The following is a 7,872-nucleotide window of genomic DNA, read 5'->3' on the forward strand; positions in this document are numbered from 1 at the left end:
ATTATTTGTTCTTTTCGTTATGTATTCCGAATGTTTTTATTTATTCAGATGCTTCATTTATTTATTTTCTAAATGTTGAGATAGATTATTTATTTGTTATTATTCTATAAATTTATCAAACTATTTATTGAGATGCTTTATTTACATCTAAATCAAAAATTTATTTACAAGAAATTTATAAAAAGGAAAACAAGTGTCCAGTTAGGATTGTAAAGGCTTTGCATGTAGCCAACAATCGGAATTTAAATATTATTAGTTTGATACCTATCTTAACATAATTATTATTTGTTTAGTGTGTACGACATCGTTATAGAGATAAATCCTTAACCTGAAAAAATATTGTCGTAAGAAGATCAGAGAGAAACTTTCTAGAATATTCTAGGAAGCTTAGAAAGATATAAAAGGAAAGGGTGAACGAGAGAGAGGGGTGGTTGTATAATTATAACCATCCGGAGGAGTGAAGACAATATCGATTGGTGTTCCTGTGTAGATTTAACCTAGAAAATGGCCTAAAGAAAACTATCAACTAAATCCACAGTTAAAACACTTTTAAACCTTAAAAAAACCTTAAACCTTAAAATAAATAGCATGGATTACCAACAAGATACATCACGACGGCTAGAAAAAATGTACCAAAAGTTTGAAGTAAGTTCTAGTCGCGTTAGTCTCGTGGTAATCATAATCATGCAACAATACCAAGCGAGTCCGTGGTGTGGTAGTAAATTATAGTGAAGTGGTCGAGCGGACATATTATACAAAGAACAATTGTGTTTCGTCGAATCTGTGGTTGTCCTGCTCAATAAAGGTGCCGGCTCGCTTGATGGACCATTAGATTATTGCGCGCGTGTGTACTATTCCCCGGACATGGAACAATGACCTACGCTACTTCGGCCCAACCTACAATATTGTGAACTCTGTGAAGACAACTGAAGAAGAAATGAGATAGAGAGAAAAAGAGACAAAGCATGCAGAACCTCTTCGGGAAAGCATAGAATGGATCAGCAGCAGCAGAAATGGCCGCAACGTACCGGTGAGCTCACCCTGTTACTACCGCTCCCCCTTTAGTCTTTAAATAAAACGAAAAAAAAAAATACATTTATTTCATTAAAGTTTGTATGGCCCTTCGAACCACAGCTGTCCTTTGAGATTAAGTTAAAAGAAATCTTGTTTTCCGTTGTCAAAGTCCCCTTTGTAATTGTCCGCCTTTTCACCACATAAAACAACATAAAACCGTCAAAGAGGAATTATCTCCTCAAACCAACACAATAATTATTTAAAACGACCCTGAGGACCAGGGAGAATCACAAAAGAGGCCTTGGGTGCCCACCCCGGAAGTTGTCGTGGCTTTAGACCAGCGGCTTGGGGCTTTGCTGGTCCTCGTCCCTTAATTCTACTCCTGGGTCTCTATTGGTTTCGAAACAAAGCCATAATCATCACTTCTGTGTGGACGCTGCCTATCCGATTTTGTTTTCTCACACTTGTACACAAGTTTGATCAATTTATTATCTTGGCTTATTATGATTTGGAACAGTTTTTGACTTACTTTTATCATTGTTCGCTATCTATTAAGAGCGTTTTCTGCAAACCCTGCATTTTGGAATTATTGAAAATTATTGTTTTTTTTTTCCCCAAAGCCCCCCTTAGAAAAAAAATGTCAAAACAATTTTTTTTAAAGATGGTTGCAATGAATTTTTAATCAATGCAAAAATATGCAATATGATCGAAAAATATGATCTGTTCGCCTTTTGACCTATTTATTCATTACATCATTACTGCTTGGTGAATTAATCTGGGTTTTATTTACCACTAGTCGACTCGGCAGACGTTGTCCTGCGTAGTAGGCGAAAATGCTCATGTGAAATTTCCATACGAATCCTAATTTTAGATTTTTACAATTTGCACAACCTTTCGCGTAATTTTCGCATGAGGAAATATCATATAAACCCGTCGGAAACGGTAACGAACATATCTGCTGAAGAAATGAAGAAAATCCATCCAGCCGTTTTCGAGTTATGCGGATACGAACACAGACCATTTCATTTTTATATATAAGAAGAAGATATATATTGATCGAATTGCTCGGAACGGTTGGTGCAGTTGACATCCACAAACATCAAATCAGTGAGTAGCCCACAGCCAAGCTGGCGGCCATTACCGCTCGCAGAATACTGGATAAGCACCGCAATAATAATTCATTTATTTTTAATTATTATTTATTAAAGTTCCGTTCTTTCAAAAATACTTTGGACGCAACGTCATTCGAATTAAGACATCAATAATTCTCATTCAAAAATCCGCTTCTGATCAAATATCCATTCGACCAAATGTCCTATCGAGCAAACGTTATTCGATCAAATGTACGAAGATTCAAAAATCTAACTTCGCCTAAATGTCCATTCGACGTAGTGTTCTTTCGACCAAACGTCATTCGATCAAATCAGGACCAACATTTCAAAAGAACGCATCTTTTTGCAAACAAAAGCTACTCACGTTGCTGGTAGGCTTTTTAGAGCCCAACTACGCAATTCAAATTAGCCCACCAACGACGCGCGAAGCTCTTGGTTACAAAAGCTGTTTCGCCTTTTTGAAATGTAGGTGCCGAAATGTCCTACAAGTCTAGTGGACTAAAAATTCATTTTCGACTAAAAATTCATTTTCGACTAAATGTTCCATCGACCAAATGTCCATTCGACGTAATGTTCTTTCGACCAAATGGCTCGACGAATTGAGATGATGTCTGTCTGTATGTGTGTGTGTGTTTTTTTTTCTTCCTAAGCAATGGAGGGGGAATCTGCTCAACAGACATCCTGCGTTGTCCAGGAAGTCAGGAAGTTAGGGACCACCTCCAACAGCAAACGAGGGAGGCAAGACTACATCCCCGACCCGCTAAACCGTTTCCATTGCCGCCAAGCCCATAATCCCTTCGGTACAACCAGAAAGTAATGCTTCAAAGGGTGGCAGTGCACAACGCACCCTCGAGGTTAGCTGCGTGTCCTTGCAGCACCGAACATCGTGACTCGCTTTTATAGAAGAACACCATGGTGTCGTGTCGAACCCTTGGATCACCCCTTATTTGCGCCTGAACTAGTCATCCTTGAGTCCACGCGCCACCTTCGGTGTAGCTCCGAGACGATTTGGGCGATAGCCGATAAAACGGCGTTCCAGCCAACTTCATCTTTACACATCCTCCGAACTAGGTTGTCCGGGGTAGTGTCTAGACCACATGTGGCAAGCATGTGGTCACGCATGGCGCGAAAACGTGGGCACACGAACAACACGTGTTCCGCCGTTTCCTCTAAACCAAACACTCAGGCGAGGCCGAGGGGTGCTTGCTATTCATAGCTTTGCTAGAACAAATCAAACAAATGAAAGGGTTCGTACAGCATTGTGTCTTATGTCCCTCCAATCCGCAACGTCGGCAGAGATTGCTTCTGTCAGGGCCTTTGCAGTCCCATTGCTTGTGCCCCGGTTCCAGGCACTTGAAGCAAGCCTCGGGTTGCTCGTATATGCCCACAGGGCACACCGCCCATCCCACCTTGACGCACCCTAACTTGACTACCTTGGAGGCGTCCGCTGCAGATAGCCGAACCAATGCTATCTGCGTCCCTGCCGGAACATTCCGTAGCCGAACGGCTGCGGTGGGCGACTCCACTTCACACTGTCGCCGCAGTGCCGTGACGAGCTCTTCGACTTCGGTGATCTCGTCCAGGTCTTTAACCCTTAGATTCACCTTCGTCGTGAGTACCCTCACCTTGACCGTCTCGCCTAGGACTTCCTCCGCCAACTTCTTGTAGGCGGCGCCCTTTTGCGAGACGCCTCGTTTCAGCTCGAGGATCATCTCGCCCATCCGGGTACGTCTTATTCGACGTACGTCCTCGCCGAGTTCACCGAGCTTGACGTCACTCCTTATCGCCTTCAAGACGTCCGAGTACTTGGCCTCGTCCGCCGTGATGACTAGGGCATCGCCCCTGGAGCGATTGGCGCCTACCCTAGACTTCTTGCTACCCTCATTCGCCTGGGCCTTCGTTTCGGCCCTTGACGTCTTCGGTTTCCTCTTGTTCTTGACCAGGGTCCAGGAGGCGTCACCCCCCTCTATTTCCCTGGTCTGGGGCGGCTGAGAGCTCTCAGCCTGCCGTAACCCCATACCACCGTCTTTCCTGGGTGGACGAATCTTTCCAGGTTCTTCCTCCCCCGGTTTTGGAGGTACCTGGCCGGGGTTCAGTACCTTGTAGGCGGCGTACAGCAATGTGATTGCGCGGTAGTTGCTACAATATAGCTTATCGCCCTTTTTGTAGATGGGACACGACACCTTCCATCCTTTCCTGCGGCAAAACTTCCTCCTCCCAAATCTTGGTAATGACCCAGTGCACCTTTGGATCACCTCACGCTCGTTCGTAAGAAGGTTCCCGTTTATGTCCTTACACATATCAGGCTGTGACACGTGGACGGTTCAACTTCGCATAGAACTTTCGTGTGTTATTAGCGCAGTACAAATGCTCAGTCTCTTCACGGCTCGATCTTTCTGCTGGCGCTTTTTCCTCCGGAAAATCGAGTTTTGTCTGTTCCGCTCCTGTTTATATCGTACCTCGTTTGCCCTCGTGCGGTGTTGCAGCAATCTCACCCATGCTGGATTCTTCTCTTCTACCAACTGCTCACATTCGCTGTCATACCAGTCGTTTCTCTGATCCGGGGGCACCGTGCCAAGGTTGCGGTGCTACCAATGGCGGATCGAATATCTCTCCAGCCATCTTCAAGAGACGCTGTGCCTAGCTGCTCTTCCGTTGCACGTAACCTTGGGCTACTCTACCGTCTTGTAGCCGCCCAATGTTGAGCCGCCGCGTTCAACATCGACGCGTGTTGTACACCGTCGAGAGTTATGAGCGTGGGCATACTGCAACGAGGTAGTGGTAGGATTCAATATTCGCAATACGGTAAGTGCGTAACTTCGTGATGTCGGAAAAGAATTTACCGTCGATTAGGACGTGGTCGATTTGGCACGAACCAAAATGGCACGAACTAAAGCACTAAAATGTCAGCTCCTTGTCCATTAGTACACCGAGATCTTCAACTTCAGTTTTACGCTGAAGTACTTCGCAAGACAGAGAGTAGCCAAATATAATCGGGCGCCGCATTCTGCAGAAAGTAATGGTGTTGCATTTTCCCAGAGCTCCAAACTATTTCGTTTGCTCCAGCTCTCAAAAGAGTCCAAGGTAGGCTTTCTGCTTGTAACGACCATGTACATTTTTACATCATCCGCATAAAACACTGGCATACAGCGAGGCAATACAAACGGTGCATCATTCATTAATAACGCGAAAAATCAATGGTCCTAAGCAATCTGATTACTTCGAACCAATTCGCACTTTCACACACCGGTCGGATAGATATGATTTAAACCAGCACACAAGTCCAGGCGACACTCCAAGTTTTCCAAGCTTGTGAAGGACACAGTGATTCACACAATCAAACGCTGACTTAAAGTCTGTATAATCCACGTCAAACTTGTTTACCTGCATCCATTGAGCGGATGCACAAAGACGAGAACTCGACAAGGTTAGTAGTCACTGACCGTTTTAGAAAGAACCCATGCTGAGAAGTAGAGATGTAAGCCTTGCAGGTATCAACGAGAGCTTTGTTCATGATTATTTCGAAAACTTTCGATCAGGCGCTTTACGATGTTACACCCCTGTAGTTCGCAATGTCACATCTGTTTCCCTTTTTGTAGAATGGAGATAGGAATGGATAGGATAGGAATAACTTCGCCAATGATACTAGTAAAGTAGCAGAACACTTTTTAAGCAGAGACGATGGAATGCCATCCGGTCCGGGTGTTGTGGAGTACTTTAGGAGTGCATGTAGTACTTGTTAGTCAGAAATTTCAAAAATTCCAAAATCGAAAGGATCCGGCAGAGTATCTCGGAGGGCTTCATCTACTTGAGATGGACCGAGTACTGAGCATTCGTAAAAGCCTTTTTGAAGTGATGGGCAAATAGTATGCACTTTTCAGATGCCGTGTCTGCAGATAAGTCACCATAATGCATGCTTGTAGGTAGCCCGCTTTCTTTGCGTTTAGTTTGAACAAAGGTAATGTGACCAGGAAGCGTCTACCCCAGAAGAAGAGCAAAATAATTTTGGTTTAGTCCGGATAGAATGGATTTTTATGGAGTCAACATGCTCTTGGATCATATTGAGATCAACTCTCCGGTCAGGTGGTAGATAGAGAACTCCAACACTAACGACACAGTATGTCAGCCTTCTTTTCACCTACAGTTGTTCCAGGCATCCACTAACTGAAGTCGGATCCGCACAGGAACGCAGAGCAGATGAAACAGCAATTAGTACACCTCCTCCTCTAGTTTTCTTACTGTTGATTGAGCGCATTCCGATAAGATCTGTACACCGTGAAAGAGTCGCCGACGAGTTTTGTAGATAGAATGCTATCATCGAGCCAGGTCTCGGTTAATACCATCACATCACATTTCGAGTCTGAAGCTCGCACAAAAATGAGTCGATCTTAGTACGGAGGTCCCTCACATTTTGGTAATAAACGCGCAACTCAGATTGCGAGACAGTAGACATAATGCTGCAAATAGGATGTCGGGAGCTGCTTGAACGCATAAAAGCATCAGCTCGAGTTGAACTTGTGAACGTAGGTGCCAAAATGGCCATGGTACTGGGTTGTGAAGCAGCAGGACAACTAAAAACAGGTAACTTATCAGGAGGTGACTAGTTCGCATTGAGATCGTACTTGCCTGAGAATGGCTGTTGGAAAGGCCCTTCACCTACCTCGAACACAGGGCCGGGAGCAGATAGGGACCTTCTTCAAGGCTGGAGGCAAGTGTGCGTCCCGAGGTCCGATGAAGAAGTGGGTGAGACATCGCTGCACATTGGCTGCAAGCATGAGGCTTTTCGGTAGATGATCTGAACGTATTGAGAGGGTACTTGTCTGAGAATGGCTGTTGGAAGGGCCCTTCACCTACCTCAAACACAGAGCCGGGACGGCTGATGAACGCAGGCTGGATTGGCTCATCTCTAACAAACCACCACCCCTGTTGTGTGCTAGTAATGGGACCCTTTAGCGTATTTTCATTTACAAATTAGTTTATTTAACTAAATTCCTGTTTCCCAGTCCATAACAATTATATGGAACTGCTGTCCTGAAATATGAAACAACATCGTCCGAAGAAAGTTGGCAGGAAATAGTCGATTCCAGCGTTTATTTTGGGGTTTTGTTCACAAATTACGTAACGCAAAAATCCAAGTTCCTGCCCCTCGTAGTATAAAAAGTAATTTTTTGTACACAACAGCCCCCCCTCTAAAAGGCGTTACTAAGAAAATTTTAGAGCCATTTTTTTCTCTAAGGATGACAAATTGTTGACTACATTTAAAAGTTCAAATCACGGTACATTTTAGTTCAAATCATGATCAGTTTTTACCTTGAATAAATGTTAAACTCTTTACTCTGCAAAAAATGTTTCTCAATTGTTCGATGATGTCAATAGATTCTAGGTAAAAATGACTTTCTTTTTATATATTGATTTCATTTCTGTGTAACGAACTGCGTCCTTTATGAGCTTTTTGAAATTGTGCAATTGACCTTTCCCGTCAAAAATTGTATCTCGTTTTATTGTCTCAGTCGACTCTTTGGCTAATTTAAGGTCAACTTTCCCATAGAACCCATCTTTGTTCAAGCCTCTAACTATTTTTAAAATTGAAAACAAAAACCGAAAAAGTGCTGCACATGTGAACCGGCCTAAAAAATTCACCCGATGTTCTATCAAAATTGGGCCAATCTTAAAAAACAGACCTTTTCGATTTTTGTTTTAAGGCGTCAAAAAATATGTCAATTGATGGGGAAAACGCGAATTTCGG

Source organism: Armigeres subalbatus, chromosome 1 (genome assembly GCF_024139115.2).
Source record: "Armigeres subalbatus isolate Guangzhou_Male chromosome 1, GZ_Asu_2, whole genome shotgun sequence".
Taxonomy (NCBI): Eukaryota; Metazoa; Arthropoda; class Insecta; order Diptera; family Culicidae; genus Armigeres; species Armigeres subalbatus.